At 34.6% G+C, this 17,900-nt stretch overlaps 1 protein-coding gene across 5 annotated transcripts in view; it reads right to left on the minus strand.

Annotated features, from left to right (window-relative positions):
• Positions 1–17,900, minus strand: part of LINGO2 (leucine rich repeat and Ig domain containing 2) — a 472,281-nt gene that overhangs the window by 211,000 nt on the left and 243,381 nt on the right. For 4 of the 5 annotated variants that reach the window (XM_056514485.1, XM_056514484.1, XM_056514483.1 and 1 more), the window contains exon 3: positions 10,443–10,526. The exons of the other annotated variant lie outside the window; for it this stretch is intronic. The gene's annotated coding sequence lies outside the window, so the exon portion shown is untranslated. The remainder of the gene's footprint in view (positions 1–10,442; positions 10,527–17,900) is intronic. 5 annotated transcript variants of the gene reach the window in all.

The following is a 17,900-nucleotide window of genomic DNA, read 5'->3' on the forward strand; positions in this document are numbered from 1 at the left end:
GGGTTCCAGGGGAATTAAAATTCAACACACAAGCAAAAAATAGAACACAGAAAATATTAATGTTGAGATAACACATAGCTTCTTCAAATTTCAACACTGTATGAGCATAACAGCAGTACAACAAGAAGGAGAAAAATAAACACTCCAAAATTCCAAAATATTCCAAAATAACACTCCAATATTCCAAAATAGTCAAGATACTGAATTTTTGCAGCTAAATGTTAGTGCTTTAGCATGCCAAGATCCAGAGAAGGATTTAATTTTGATGCTGTAGCAAAATTTAATATGTGAAACTCCTTCCAAGTTACATAATTTTTAACAGAAATAAAACACATTCAGTGGAGTATAGAGATAAGATACAAAGCTACACTTATATCTGCTCAAAACTTGAGAATATATTGATAGAAATTTTAGACCCAACCATATTGCCTTACTGACAATACATTGGAGATGGCAGTGCAAACCATCATAAAAAGCAAGACAGAAAATCTTCAAAAAATCTTGCTAGTATGTAATTCAAAAGATAAAAAAAGAAAGCTGAAAGGAATAACCCTCCCTGGGATTTTTTTTTTTCCTATTCTTTTTCTCTACAGTGGCTTAATGAATACTAATGAAATTACATGCTGGTGAAAAACTCTCAGAGGATTTCATCCATTTACTTCAGATACAATTCTAACTTTGGATTTGAAGTTCATAATAATGCATAATGAGAAGAAACACCCCTTGCTTTGTTTGACACTTTTCTCACTGTGTGGGAAATCAATGGGGAGAGAAGAAATGGACTCTGATCAGCTTCCTAAAGGCACATCACCACCCTAGAGAGCAGCTGGTCCTTTACAAAAGCAAAAATGCATGCAGCCATGAATGTAGGTATGCTTGCATATCCTTTAGACATCTGCAGTTTCATGAGGATTGATGTATTATTTTCAGTGAATATTCTGATTTTATTATTTTTATTTGTTTCCTCTCTGCAAAGTTTACTGCTGGAAAATTCTACTGTATCTTGGTAGGCTGGAGATAAATTTTTAATTTGACAACAGCTGCATAGTCTTAAAAGGATAAATTTACACACTGAAACAAACTAGAAGAGATAGAAGGAATATATTCTGTGGCTTTTACATTTCTGAAAATGTCTGTTGTATGTCTTCCTATCCGTATTTATTGCCTCTTGTGACACATTAGCCATAATTATTACACATTACTAGCCCAGTCCTGCATTAATCAAATTTATTCTTTTACTTTTAGGTGAGGCAGATTTGTAATTTTGATTATGATATGCTCCATTAAAAAGGAAAGAGCTTCTGGCAAGGTGGTACACTAGATTTATTAAAAAAAAGTTGCAAAAATGCAACTTGGAGTGTTCTGGGATGTCCTCCCTTAAAAAGAAGCAGCAGTAGTGATGCTCAATTTTTTCAATATAGACCCACAGAGGTAGAGAGGGAAGATTAGAGGATAAGAAAAAGTGAAACAAGAGGAAAAAGGAGAACTAACAATCTGAAGCCTGACTATGGTTAGCAGGAAATGTTTAAAATAGCACAGGGATGGAACACCTCTCCAATGAAGAGAGGCTGAAAGAGTTGAAGCTGTTCAGCCAGATGAAGAATTCATGAAGATTTGACTGAGGCGTTTCAGTACGTAAAGGGGGCTTGTAAGAAAAATGGGACAAAACTCTTAGCATGACCTCTTGTGACAGGATAAAGGGCAATGGTTCTAAATCAATTATTGTATGACTCTCTAAGACACTTCAGGTTCCTGAAATTTTTTGGAAGCAGTTTCCACATGTACCTGCATCTTCTCAGACTGCCCTTGTAGAGGACAAGATTTATTTCATCAAGAAGTGTGCTGTGGTCTCAGACTTTTGCTCTAACACATGAGGGGGTATCTGAGTGTGTATTTCCTTTTCTTTCTTGCAGGATTGTCCTGGGCACACACAGATATGGGCTGCACACCTTCATGAGTTCTCTCTCCCCATCATACACCCTGGTTTCCATTTACACAGCAGCTCTCTAATTCAATGATTTTCATGCTGGCTATTCCAAATAGATTGCCACTATGTCTCTCTATTTTTTCCTTAATCCTTACTGCAAAATGCCGTGGGGCCCATCTAATAAAAACAAAGCACTCTGGGTGTTTTCTAGAAGAGTGGGCAAGGGTCAGGAGAAATATATTTGTGCTACATTTGTGAAAGTATTTCCACAGATGTTAGAACATTTTTTCTATTATATATCATAACAGAAAAAAGTTCATGCTACTTCTTGCATCTCATAAAACAAACAAACAAAAACAAACTCACAGAAATTCCTCATTAAGTCAATACTGAATTTAGCATTTGAGAATGCTGCATCTAAGTCTGTCCTGCTGCATGCATTGCCTTTTTCCATTTTCTTCTTTGGTTACATTTAGCTTGGGCAAAACACATCTTATCTGCTTTTTCATGCAATATCATCGGAAGGCATTGATTTGTGAAGTAACTTTGGCCATTATTAATGAATTAGTTGTTTATCATAAAGATTGTAATATGTTCTTTTTCTCTCTACTAATATATTATAAGGTAAGAATTGGTTCATGTCTCCTCTACAAAGCATAAATCAGCTCCAGCACAAAGTCATAAAGTAGAAAATTGAAAAGTTACTTTAATTAAAATGTTTTAACATATAGGACTTCTGAATAATCTTATCTTTCTGATAAATTAAGCACAGTAAATTATGAAGTGAAAACTCACTCTCGTCACTAAATGCCTTCAATATTGCCACCTTGCCATCTCAAGAGCTAATTTATGCATCAATGATGAAAATAAAAATCTTTTTAAGTTAAAATTAAAAAAAAAAAAAAAAAATCAACATTGTGTACAGTTTTGGTATTATAACATTGATTTTCTTTTAACTCCTACATTTTGTTTTATTTTGCTCTAGGAATGGTTGCTAGAAGCGTGAATTTTAATTCATAATATAACATAACATAACATAACATAACATAACATAACATGACATGACATGACATGACATAACATATAACATAACATAACATAACATAACATAACATAACATAACATATAACATAACACAGCTAAGAATTTTCTTTGATAGTTAAGCAATTCTCAGCTATCCAGGTAAGGTACAACAAAGCAAATTTTGTCAAGTATATTTTATAAATTACAAAGACGATCATAATTACCAATTTTGTGCAGTGTCTTTCAGGATTTCTTCTAGATAGGGAGAAGTTTTTTGAGAAAGTTGTTGTAGCATATATTTACGAACTGATCAGTCTACTCTTTTGGAAGAACATTAAATCATCCTTAGACTCAGTTCATTGATCATGTAGCAAATATCTGAGGTCTCAAATGTAAAAATGCTTTGCAATATAAAGATCTCTCAGGACTTTTTTCTGACAAATGATTTCTTCTAAAATGAGTGAGGCACTGTTCCACAGTTAAATAAAATCTATATGGGCTGGCATAGTTTACATTTTTATTTGCTATCAGTGTTTGAAAGTCATGAAAGCATAAGGAAATTATGGAGGTGTATTTTCAGTACCAGTAATTGTAAAATAAAAATTAAACAATAATAAACTAGAACTCACACAAGACATGTTTATGCTCATGTGAAGTCCAAACATAAGATTGTAGACCCTAACTTACTGCTGGATAGGTCAGGATCTGTTTCCTCTACTAGCCTTGGATAGCTAGCTTTCAAACTGAATCTTATACTATTCCATTCTTATTATAAAGCACACTTTGTTACAGAAATATCAGAAAAGAGCAAAAAGATTTTGTAATTTCACATAATAGATTGTTTTCTGCTTTTTTAAAAACTAAAGAGCATTGTTAAAGATGGGATACTCTGCCTTTTTTTCTTTTCTGCTTTCATCACAGGAAAATGCTCATCAGAACTTAAAGGGTTATAAATTCTCTAAACCAGCAGAAGACTGGATGTCTGGATGTCCTTCATGCTGAAACATATGGATAATCTAAGTTTTAAAACAAACCCTGAAAAATATATAGAAATTCTTAAAAGTAAAACAAGAGTTTCCTTGAGTGTGGCTTGTTTTCACTGAGCTTTAATTAGGGTGATATTAGGAGAGAGAGTTCAACAAGAAGGGTTCAGAGAATTTATTAACGTCCTGTGCCTGCAGATGGAACCAAAATGAATAGTAAAACTGTGTAAGAACAATGCATGAACTAAACCTAAAGGAAGGTTTAGGAAATAAGTATGATCCCTATATTTCTGAAATGTTAATTCTTGACATTACCTCCTCCACTATTCCGTGGTCTGATGAAAGTCCAGCAGAACTAGTTTATCATCCTGTCTCATGAAAATCACAAAATCTCCCTCCAGATTATTTATTCTCCAAATTATAGAATATTCTGAGTTGGAAAGGACACAGAAGCATTATCAAGTCCAACTTAATAAAGGGGCATCTGCTGAACAAAGAAGTCAAGAAGTAACTTGGATAATATTTACTAATATAATAATCACATGACATCCCTACACTAAAGAAAATGTTATGAAGGGAAGAGAATCATGTATTATGACATCAGGGAAGGGACTGCTGATATTATTAGTTTTGGAAATGTAGAACTTCAGCACAAATTGGAAAGAAGTCATGGTTCTGGGTGTATTTTTTAAGAAGAGAGGAATGGAAAAATTGTTATTATATAAGCAGAATTTTTCATTTGCTTGCTTATAAAATGTTTCAATTTCTGATGTTTATGATAATTCACAGAAAAATCTCAGTGAACTCGCAGACACAACCACGTACTGAAAATACATGACACACTGTTCAGCTTCAGAGTTTTCTCTCTCCCTTTCTCACTACCTTTGTAATATTTTATCAGTCTAGTCTTCATTCTCTTTCCAGGTCTATTGTTTTACTTCCTTTTGCTACAACTCCTGTCATACTTTCTGAACTTCCCTGTCATTTCTTCTCCCCCTGTCATTTTTGACCCTTCCACCCACCCACACCTACTGCTTGTGAAGCATGTCAAAAACATCTTTTCATACCTCTACTAAATTAGCAGATCAAAGAGCAACCTTTCCACAACGATTTTACAACACTTTCACTGGCACAGATCTCTTGTACACAGCAAGAGAAAGCCAAAAAGCATGAAGAAACAAACCAAAAATAATAAAGATGAGAATTTAAGGGAATCTTCATCTCAATTCTTAACGCATCTGAAAATACAGGAAAAGCCGTAGAAATTTTCAATTAAACAAGAGAACAGGGAACTGCTAACCCAGAGTGGCTTGGATTATGTGAACAAATTGAATCTGATAACCCATACTAATTCAGAAACTGGATATGCCCAGAAGTATCTTCTACAAGCCAGTATAAAGAAGTAGTAACTTAACAGAAGTGTCTTGTATTTTCTATATTGAAATAACACAGTGACATGAACATGAGATGCATCTTTATTCCAGAGTTAGACTAAACACCACTCAGTTTACCAATATGGGAATAGGAGATCATCTTGAACATTAAGGTAGGTATGTGATTCTAAACCTGTGAAACTGATTTTGAAGAAATATATTTATATACTTAGTACAGTCATAGTCAAGTAGACTCACTCACTCTTTTTACCCAAGGGAAGTAGACAGGATAGCTCCTGTAACACTTACTTCAGGCATATTTATGCTTTGCCTCAATTGATGGCAGGGTACAATTCTGCATTGCTCAAAGGAATCACAGTAACATTCAGGGAAAACTCTACACTAAATGGAATATTTTCCAGAACAGAACAACATAAGAGAGGCAAGGTAGAATTAATAAATTTTCTCAGGGCAACAAGAAGGCAGCACCTTCCCTGTATTAAACCTATTTATGAAACTATTCCCATATCTGTGGAAAGACACCTAACTTCACTGCTTCTATTTTTTCAGATTAAGAGTGTGGAATTAACAGATAAGATTAAATGATGATACTGCTTGCTACAGTAATGCCATATTTTTTTTTGTTGTTGTTGTTAAAGATCATAATTATATCAAGATGAAATCTTCTAATTTCTCTTAAGCGTTTTTAATATTGCAGTATGTCTGAAATATTACTCAAAAAACAGAATTTAATTTTTTTACAGCACAGCAAAAACAACAACCACAATGACAACAAAACACTAACCAGAAAAATCAAATCCGTATGCTATACTTAATTAAAGTGTTTATTGATACAGTTCCCCAAATCATCTTTTCTTTGTCATTCTAATTAATATGCCTAAAAATGCATCGACAGCAAAAAAGCTAAGAACTATAAATCATGTTTCAGATCAGTACTTTTCCAGTATCTCTGATGCAATTCCTTTGACTTCTAGCAAACTATACCTTGATCATTTTACCTATGACATTAAGACAACACTCTACTCTTCTACAGTTAAAAAGTGAAGAAATTGCAACCATAAAGCCTTTTTTGATTTTTATCAGGTAAAGCAACTTTCAAGTGCAGCTGTACACTAAAATAACCACACTAATAACTTCTAAGTTACTTATAGCCTATTAATATAAGATGTTTTTGGAAATTATGACAAGAACTAGACTAAAACAAAAATTAGGGGGAATCTCAGAAGTTTGCTGTTGAGATTTTACCTCAACTTTAGATTTCCCAAAGGAAAGTGCATTAACAGATTTTCAAATATCTATATACAAAATCTTGTTACATTTCCAGTTGTTTAGCAATTGCTCCCATTTTAACAATGCATACAAAACATCTTTGTACCTAAGAGCAAGTGATATTCTCAAAGCTGAGGTACTTTTTCTCACAGTTTAAGTCCCTTGATAATTTCTTTAAGCTGAACATACTGACATTTCATGCCAGTTTCATTTAAATTTCATAACTAATTTCTTGAAGTGGTTAGTGAAGTTAAGAAAAAAGTGCTGATAAGACTTTCCTTCTCATTCATTGAATAACTTTAACCATAGCATCAGAAATCTGCAAACCTATAGAATGATTTTGAAAGGAAGCACACTTTGGAGGTCATCTAGTCCCACTCACTTCTTGAAACAGGGCTAATTAGATCAAGATGCTGAGGACCATGACCAGTTTATTCTTGAACACCTTCAAGGGCACATATCTCATAATTGTTCTGATAAATCTTCTTCAGTATCTGATCCCCCCCAGGGATAAAAAAACAGCCAGGTGTGATTAAAAAACAAACCAACCAACTAACCAACCAACCAACCAACCAACCAACCAACCAAAAATATTCTTGTAACTAATGGGAATCAAAACAAGCTACAATTTTGAAAATAATTCTGAAAGGTACATGTATCCCACACATACCTAAAGTGAGGCATGCAGGGAAGTTTACACAAAATTATCTGTTCTGCATAATAGAATTACAAGGTTTTCCTCCTCCAAAGATATCCTATAGATGTATTTTCACTTTCTGGATGGAAAGAATTTTCAAGGAGGACTGAACAACTGCCAATTTAAACACATTAAAATGCATTTTAATCATCTTGAAGAAACAGTATTTTTCTGCTATCTGAAACACGAGTAAGAGGTAGTGATGTTAAATCATGAATGTCCCAAGTGTCCTGGAACAAATTTAAGCAGTCATGTTCCTCAACACCATCTCATATCATGTGCAGGGTATAAGAGGGGCCTGGGTCCACTTCCAGTTTGGCCGAGGTGTGCAAGATGAGCAGTCAAGTGGTGCTGGCTTCCACGTGGCAAGCAATATCATTCATATGAATCATTCATCTATCTTACACTGCTACAAGTATTGTTCTTACTGTTGCAGCACGTTTATTTTATTCAGGTTATTGTTATCATGGTTTGTTCCTATGTACCCCTATGCTTTCCCTGCTTGGTTTGTCCTCAAGTTGTATGAACCACCTTGTTTGGCATTTCCCACCCCTTGTCCATTCTGAGATAGGGGCTACAAAGGATCTGAGACCTGCTACATACATCCTGATGCTAGTGCTATATGCAGAGATACTGGCAGTTCATGAAGGGGGTCGAGCTGCTCTGGGCTGGATGTTCAGAAGGTGCAGCACATCATGCCTGCGATGCTGTGTGGAGTGACTGCATCGCACAGATCACACGGTGAGCTCAAACAGAAAACTCCAATCGCCCAGGGAATTCATCACAAGCTGGCCTAAGACAGATATGTTAGACTATCATCATCAGAGGAGAAAAAGGTGACGTGCTGAAGGAGACTCCATCATATAATCAACCTTGCAACCTCCCAACACCACACCAGTGCTCCTGCCCGGAAAGACAGGAAGAAGGGATAGAACACACAGTCGAGGTTTAAAACATTTAGTTACAGACTAAATTAACTTAAAAGACATTTTGGAGGGAGAGCCATTGACTATGGGAATGATGCCTGTGCCTTTGTTTGAGTATATATATGTGTATATTTATTTATTTATTTATGTTTATATATATATATATATGTATATAAATAGTTTGAAGGTGTAGGACGTGGGCATGATGTCCATGGTATAGAATAAGGGGTGGAAAAGCTCTGGTTCTGGCCAGGACAGGGTTAATTTTTGCAGCATCCAGAAGAAGCATGGTCAGGACTGTGGGGCTATTCCATACCATTCCTCAAATCCTCTGCAGCAGGGATGGAGGGTTTTGCCAGAGTGTGGGTTTGAGTGACTCTGGGATCCCCAGGATGAGAAACGGCCTGCGAATTGTTTGCCAGTCTTGCACACTCTTTTATCAGTATTACTATTGTTATTTTGCTCTTCTTATTTCATTGCTGTTTCTAGTTAATTGGGTTTTTTTCTCAATACAGGATCTTTACCTTTTAGTGCCTCCCCTTCTCCTCTCTAACCTGCCATAGCTGGGAGGGAAGGAGGAGTTTGCAAGCAGAATGTGATCTTGGCTGTTTCAATGGGAGCATTAAATTGGAAAACACCACTCCTAAATTACAACAGAGGGGTTTATGGCTTTGTCATTATTATGTGTTATGCTGTCAAAGTCAGTGCAGTAGTGAAGCACTACTGATTATTTGTTGGTAGTCAAACACAGAAATTATTGTAGTTCCTTTAAATAAAGGCTGTAAGATCATCAGAAGATAGATGGAGATGATAGATGATAGATAGATAGATAGATAGACAGACAGACAGACATACATACATACTTGCATAAGTGACCATACTTACACATATATATGAAATTACAGACCATATAAGACCAATCTTGACAGAAATCTGCAACTCTTTCTTTGGTAATTTTTGGTGATACATTTAATGCATTTAGAAATACAATCTTATATTATGTCAGATATGTGATACCACCATTTTTTAGTATTTTCAGATTATAAACTTGAACATGCTATTCTTTTAAGTGCTGCAAGTATTTCAGAATTTCTAAAACTATCTTTCTGTTTCCCAGCACTTCCCAGCACACCGTTAGCCAAAGGCTGTGTGTGTCTGTAAAGAAAATAGAAGGGTTTGTTCCACTCACACTTGGGAGTTAGACACTATTATCTCTAAACATTTAAAACTTCTCATTCTCCTGAAAGAGATAGTGCTGCTTTAATTGCACTGACTTTCTTCTAGGGAAGAAATATTCACAGAAAGGTTTTTTGTAAAAGGAAAACTCACCTGAAGCAAACATTTGTTTGAATAAGACAGGAATAAATAACTGCTTTAAAATTACAATTTGAAACTCTAGGAAAGTTATGTTTGTTTTGCTTTTTTTTTTTTTTTTTTTTTTTTTTTTAATTTTAATTAGTTATCCTGTTTTTTGGTTTTCCTCAGTAGCCATGAGGGAGCAGAGCTTGGAGCTGTGTAGGCATGTCTATGTTGTTATTCTAAAGCACCTCAGGTCATGCTTTGTGGCAGGAGTAAGGGGTTCTTGTCTCTGAGAAGAAGGTGGGCATGACTTGGCAGTCAAGGAAAAATGTATGGAAGCACGGAGGGTCATCTGCCATTGTTTCTTATTGTCCCAGGCTTTGTGAGCATTTTTCCATGTAAATCACCCTTTTCTGTATGCTTGTTTTTAATATTTTTGTGGTTGTTATTTTTCTTATTTCATTGCAGTTTCCAGTAAATTGTTTGCATCTCAACCCATATTATTTGCCTTTTGTCTCCCACAGGAGTTGTAGGGTGAGGAGTGACTGATGATTTGAAGCGTCATTCCTAAATCATGACATTAATAAAATAAATAAACCAGAAAAATAACATTTTAAACCCAGACCATCCAGTTCATACTTTTTCTCAAATTGCAAAATACAGACCTGACAAGGTTGGGAAAAATATGGAAGTATGGTATATATATATTTAAAGAATTAAAAAGTAATTTTATGTGCTAACTACTCTGGGTGGAACTGAAACTACTTGGATCCATGACAAAGCCGCATTAACAGAAATATTTCATCACTAATAAAACCAACAGTAACCAAGAACTTGCTACAAACATAAATGATAAATGGGAAATCAATGGGAACCAATGGGAAACCCATCATCAATACAACATCAACAAAAAGATAAACTTACCAGGTTGACACTGCTCATTTTTCACAATTGTGGTTGAAGTCTTCCACTACTTCCCTCCTTCACACTTAATATCTTAATATCAACCTAATAAGAAAATATATAACAAAAACCTCAAAATATGTAAAAACAAAATAATATTTTAGACAAAAAATTTGACTAAGGGAAATTGTTGACTAGATCCGTGTGATAGATCATCTTTTTCCTTTCACTGTTTTTACATTTCAAGAGAGAGCACATAGCACATCTTTGACATTAAACACTCATAAAAAAGAAAAACCCTTCTGTGTAAACAGTGTAAGTTGCATAATATATCTCCTCAGTTTCTGACTATTTTTGAAATTTAGTACATAATGATGGAGTCTTTAGAAATGTAATTTGTGAAGTTCTACATGGCAGGAGATAAAACTTGTCACACGCTGACATCTAGGACTAGAAGTAGTCTTTTATATCTTAGTTTTTTTAGTGTGCTTACTGCTATTGTATTTGTATTTGTATTCTATTACTTAAGGAATAGCTTAAAAAGCACTGTAACACTCAGTAATTTATTTTAAAAAATTAAATCATAGGGGTTTTTTGGTGGGGAGGAGAGCAAAGGTAGGGCAGGTGTGAAAGAAAACAAACAACACTGAGGAACTGAAATCAACATGGTAGTTCTTCAGTAAAAATCCTTCCCCTTCTGGTATATAACAGTTGTAGTATCACTCTTAAAAGTAATAAACTCAGATATTTAGTTAATGAAATTGAAATAATCTTCCATATTTCTACCTGGCACATGGTTTGACTTAAAAATATTGAGTCATTTTCATGATATTTCTTTTAAAACTACAGTGGCATTTTGGATTCATTTAAACAGCTTCTACGTTTTGGTTTCAAGAAGCACTTGACTGTACAAAGCTGGAAGATATCATGAAAAACTAGTACCAGACTGACAAGTAATTTAAGAAGATCTCAGCTGATACATTGGTATTTTTTTCCTGAAATAATCAGCCATTGGTTTATCATATTGACTGGACAGGCTTAGACTAGTTAGGGTTTTTTAATTTTGAGATGCCAGAGAAGTCGGGGAGGAAGGTTTCTTTGTTTTGTAAATGTCTTTTTGCGCATCCCAGGAACTGTATAAACTGAGATGTAGACATGAAATAAGGTGAACAGATAGATATAAGACAGGTAATGCTAATTTTTCTCCAAGTACATTCTTAGGAGTGGTCTTCTAAATTACAGATTTGTAGAAAAAAGAGAGAGACTTAGCTATCACAAAACTCACATGTATGCTTCCAAAGTTTATTTCTACAACTAACACTAAATCTATCTCTCCACTTTCTCTTGTTAAGATCTCAAATCAAGACAAGTGTTTGTATGAGTAGCCTCTGCTTCTTAAATTCTGTTACCTTGCAGCTTTTACAGCCACAGTATTGTGATTCATGTTGAGAACTGGACCCAATTTATCAGAATTTTTCTATGAAGAAACATTAAGCCACAGATTAACTGTCTGGAAAGGACTCTGGAGGTCTCTTGATTAACATCCCAATTTATATGCTGGATCAGGACTGAATGCAGAAAAAAGATTAGTTATTCTAAGTACTGAAAAATACATTTCCATGACACATTTAATCTAAAAAGTTAATAAAAAACTATAATTTTAGCAATTCCTTGTTGTTTTTACAAGTATTTAAGGGCTACTGAACATCATTTAGTTGTTTATAACTACAATTTAAATACTTTTTTTTTTTTTTTTTTAAAGTTTTATACAATTTTCTTTTACCTTACTGCTATCCCTAATTTTTAGATATTCTTGCATGTATCTCTGGATCAATGATTCCATTAAAATTTGTCCCAGTCCAAAATTTATGTGACAGAAAATCTTTTCCTTCAAACTACTTTTAAAGCTAGCAAAAATATTTACTTCATTCTCTTTATAATGAACTATATGTCTATTAAGATTAGCTATTTTTTAATAATCTACTTAGATGGTATGAAGGCTACCAGAATGATTGCTGTGTTGTTTTGTGACTAGTTTGGAGAATGTTTTTTTTTAATGTTATAAATCAAGGACACTAGAAAATTTCCTCACTGTCCAATTAACTGCTTTACTTTCAGAATGCACAGTTTAAATAATTTTCCTGCTAATGTATTATGAGGAGTTATGTTGTGTGATATGCACTGCTAAGTGGTGCTCTAATACTGACCCGTGTTATACACAGGAATTGAGGAAGGCTGTAAAAATACCCACTTGACTTGCAAGGCATTTTATACAATTCTTGACAAAAAAAAAAAAAAAAAGAAAAAAAAAAAAAGAAAAAGAAGAAGCAGCATAAGCCAAATTCAGTTGTTAATGAAGATGAAGAGGCAGTCAAGAGGAAAACAAAATAGAAATAAGCAAAAACTCTTATTCTCAAGGACTTGGGGTTGAGGCAGACAAGACCTTTGATTTTTCCTCTTAAAATATTTATACCTTTCAAAAGATTCAACAACTGAACTTCTGGATTATGCATAAAGGTGACTTAGGATAAAAGATTTAAACTCAATATGCTGAACATAAATGTCTACTTAGCATCCTGAACCTTTTTGTACTGAAAAGTCAGGGACAAGAATTAGGCTTAGTCCTTGCTTCATTCTACTTTTTTTATCATTATGGTAAGATCAATCTAAATTATTGTCTCTACAAGAAAAAAGGAGAAACAGAGAAAGCTGAGACTTTGAGTTACAGCTCTTTCCTGGGGATAATCTAGTCATTGCTTTTGTAGAACTTGTTTTCCTGTGTTCCCTGACTTTTGGCCAGTATCTGAGCAAAACTAGCTATTCACAAAGTACAGAATAGTTAAAAACATTAAGATCTACTCTGGAAGCATGGCTATCAGAAAAATACACAAAAATTGTAGTTCAATTTTTACAAACTTTATGTCATGCTTTTGGTGTGTACTTAGCACTAAAATGAAAACAGAAACTCCTTCTGCCCTTCTCTGACACACTCTGTTCTGAAGAGTCCTAATATTTCCACAAAGGCTTATTCTTACTTAAAGCATGTGCAATGTTCCCTCCTCTAAATGTTTTATTAATGAAAATGAAATGTACAGTGAAGCCACATGAACGAGGCAGTAAAATTATAGGAGAAACAATGGGAAAAAAAAAAAAAAAAAAAAAAAAAGAAAAGCAAAAAAACTGATTGCCAGCATTCAGAGCAATCATGTGAGAGATCTACGCTTTGAGTGAAATCTAATTTCCTGTCATAGAACCGTGTTTCTACAAATACATTTGATTTGACAATTATAACCCTATTTCACATATCTTAAGCAGTTTCATAGAATCATCAAACTACTTGGCTTGGAGGGGATGTTTAAAAGTCACCTACTCCAAATTGCCAATTGGCATTTTCTCAAAATTTGTTTCCTCTAAAGAAGGGTTCAGTGAAGGAACTCTTCACAGATTTTTCACTATAATCACCTTTACAAAGATACAACTTTTCTAGCGTAATACTTTCCTAATGGAGTAATCAGAAGGAATTTCCTCCAGTCCTCAAGTCAGGGCAATGATGTTACATGATCTATATAAATATTAGTGTCTTGAGACTAACAGAAATAATGGAAAGACTGTTCCAGATCCATGTTTTTATCCTATTAGATTTCAAATTCTCAGTTTGCATCTGTGTGGGGCCAATTAATACTAATTTGGTCTTAGATGAATTTACAAGACGTGTAAATAGAAAGTGATCCAATTCTTTTTCTAATATGTGACTGGAATTTTCCATATTGAAAGAAGAGCTACTCTATGATCAGAAAGTAATTTTAAAAAATTAAAAATATCCTCTCCCCTTTCCTTTCCTTTCCTTTCCTTTCCTTTCCTTTCCTTTCCTTTCCTTTCCTTTCCTTTCCTTTCCTTTCCTTTCCTTTCCTTTCCTTTCCTTTCCTTTCCTTTCCTTTCCTTTCCTTTCCTTTCCTTTCCTTTCCTTTCCTTTCCTTTCCTTTCCTTTCCTTTCCTTTCCTTTCCTTTCCTTTCCTTTCCTTTCCTTTCCTTTCCTTTCCTTTCCTTTCCTTTCCTTTCCTTTCCTTTCCTTTCCTTTCCTTTCCTTTCCTTTCCTTTCCTTTCCTTTCCTTTCCTTTCCTTTCCTTTCCTTTCCTTTCCTTTCCTTTCCTTTCCTTTCCTTTCCTTTCCCTTTCCTTTCCTTTCCTTTCCTTTCCTTCCCCTTCCCCTTCCCCTTCCCCTTCCCCTTCCCCTTCCCCTTCCCCTTCCCCTTCCCCTTCCCCTTCCCCTTCCCCTTCCCCTTCCCCTTCCCCTTCCCCTTCCCCTTCCCCTTCCCCTTCCCCTTCCCCTTCCCCTTCCCCTTCCCCTTCCCCTTCCCCTTCCCCTTCCCCTTCCCCTTCCCCTTCCCCTTCCCCTTCCCCTTCCCCTTCCCCTTCCCCTTCCCCTTCCCCTTCCACTTCCACTTCCCTTCTTTCCCTCCTCCCTTCCTCCCTTCTTTCTCTCTTTCTCTTTCTCTCATTCTTTCTCTCTCTGTCATTCTTTCTCTCTCTCTTTTTCTTTCTCTCTTTCTCTCTTTCTCTCTTTCTCTCTTTCTCTCTCTCTCTTTCTCTCTTTCTCTCTCTCTTTCTCTCTTTCTGTCTTTCTCTCTTTGAAGAAAAAAAAGTAAAACAGCAGCAGATATCCTCAATAGAAAATCACATTCAGATTTTCCACAAAATGTAAGGATTTGACTGTTTGAGTAATAAAAGAACTGCATATGAATGATGGTGAAACATTGACATCTTACTGTTTTGACTATGCTTATGACTTTTAGAAGTTTATTAAACATACAGGTGACATTCAGCTGTGATCTTTAAACTGCCAGTACTAGAATCCAAGAGCATTTACAAAAGGTTGTTCATTTTATACAAGAATCCTCACTTTCCCTTAGCAGTACTGGAAACAGACTGCTGCTGAGCTTAACATCTGGTCTGAGTAAATAAAGAAATTCTCAGGGTGAAGAAATCACATTCTGCTAAGTTGTGTAAGTGTCTTCCTGGTGAGAAATCAGAAATATCTTACTGTAGAGCAATGTGAAAAATGACTGAGGACATGATAAGCATTTGAATTAGGAGTCATTGTTTGCATTTTATTTATTTATTTATTTATTTATTTTTTTTTTTTTTTTTTTTTTTTTTTTTTTTTGGTGGTGTGATTTTATCGTGTACCTATCACAACTAGGAATATTGAGGGGCTGTTATCTTACTCACTAAACAGGACCTATTAATTTCAAAGGGACTACTTATACACATACTTTCTCAGTGTAGTCAAAGAATGTTGAGGCTTGATTTTAATTGTGTGCCACAGAGAAAATGAGATGGCACCTGCAGAAACAGCAGCTTTCACCAGGAAATCTACTATTAAACTATTAACCAGTTAACAGATCAGCATGTGTCTACAGTCTGACATCCCCAGCATTACCAACAGATGAAAATAAATGTCATAATTGGTTTGTCAAATGGCTGCATTAAATTGAATCCTCTTCCACCTAACAGAAAATATCACACTCATTACATTAAAATTAAATGGCATACTTTCTAGAAGGACAGTATATATATATACATTTCAGCTTCAAGACATCTGAAAGATCCTGTCTCTAGCCACAACTGATATGCAGCCCTAATTTACGACTTGAACAAGATGCAATAAAGAGCCTAAGAGCAGTGGACTTGAAAACTAAATATTTTGTTAAATTGATCACAGGTAGGAACCCCTTAATTTTTTAACAGAAGAATCAGATGACTTTCATGATTTGTTTGAGCATGAAAGAAGGATTCAACTTGCTGTTAGAAAATAATGAAAACAAGATTTCCTATAAGCAGTAAATCAGGTTTTTTTATCATTGCCTGCAAAATATTTCTCAATTCAGAAATACAGTGACTCCCTGACTGTAATTTCTTATTCTAAAAAGTCAGTTGTTCTTCCACATGACCATAATTTTGTTAGAAACAAAAAAGTTTTAGGAAATTTGTCTATAGAATTAATGCATTTGTAATTTGAATTCCTATTTCTGGAGAGTGGAAAACAAGAGAAGCAATTCTGAAAAAATAGACCATTTATTGATAGTGTTTGAAAGGGACTCCTGCTAGTGGATCTTTAAATGGTAGATACACTTAATGAAAATGTTTTACTTTGGATTGCTTTGCATTGAAACCTTTATTACTCTAGCAGATTATATTCTTACACCATAAGGATGGTTTATATATTTGCAAGTCAAAAGACTATCCATTGATAAAGTGCCATTTTCTGTGTAATATAAGCATCTTGGAAACAGCTTTTGGGTGAAATTAAATGAGTTTCAATATAAATAAAGAAATGAAGAATGTACAAAAATTCAAGGAGTACTCAGCAGGATAATGCTGTGGCAGATACAGATACAGACAGATACAGCATGCATCAGTGCAAAGGAATTGCTGTTTTAAGTAAAAGATCCAAGAGTTTGTTATACTATGGATCTTACTCTTAAATGCAGTGGTATAATCCTCAACTATAACATTTTTCTGCTTCTAGCACTGGGATTGAGAGACTGAGAGAAGAAAAAAGATTACACCAAACATTAATGCCAAAATTAAAAACAACCATGTTAAACCTGTCTTTTCTAGCTAGTTCAGTATTAGATGAAAAAATGTACTTCTATTTTACTTTTACATAATTTCCATAATTTCCATCATTTTTTACACTTCTTACTTTTGCATAATTTCACAAAATTGTATAATTTCCACAAAACCAAGTTTTATCCTGAGTTCCTTTAAAATTTCCTATACATTATTATTTCTCATCTATATTCCTCATTTACTAAAGTGCATTATTTTTATCCCAAGAGATACACGATTTACTTAGAAATACACTAAGGAAAGGTGCAAATGCTGTAAATTCTCTGACATGGTGAAGTGTGGGGTGCTCACTGGAGGCAGTCATGAGTAGTGACTGCTCTGTCCCTTGGGAGATGGTGGAAGGGGCAGACACAGAGATTTCTACTCATTCACAGCTCATACTGCCAAATAGTTCACTGCACAAAATACACTTCCTTCACATTTACAGTTTGCATTTTTCATGTTTGCTTCTTTGATATTTCCCACAACGACAACTCTGAAAGATACCAGAGCATTTCTGAAAGAGCCCTTCCTCAGGGATTTCTTAGACTTCAACCCGTTTAAGCTGTGCCACAATGATTTTCTGAGCAGAATTCTTTTTATTAGTTTAGTTAGTATTAGTTCCTGCAGTCAAGCCAGTGGTTGTGCCTACATTTCACATAAAGAGAAATATATACAATAAATCACATTAAGCTAGAAGAGTTAATGTTATTTCAGACAGAGATTTCATCTTAGATTTTGTATTATTTTAATTATGATAATACCATATACTACAGTATTGAGAATACTACCTTGATCTGTCATATCAGCTACTTCAGTAACTAAAAATTGTCTTCAAGCACAGATTATTTTAGCCTCCTCCTCTAGT

Source organism: Oenanthe melanoleuca, chromosome Z (genome assembly GCF_029582105.1).
Source record: "Oenanthe melanoleuca isolate GR-GAL-2019-014 chromosome Z, OMel1.0, whole genome shotgun sequence".
Classification (NCBI taxonomy): domain Eukaryota; kingdom Metazoa; phylum Chordata; class Aves; order Passeriformes; family Muscicapidae; genus Oenanthe; species Oenanthe melanoleuca.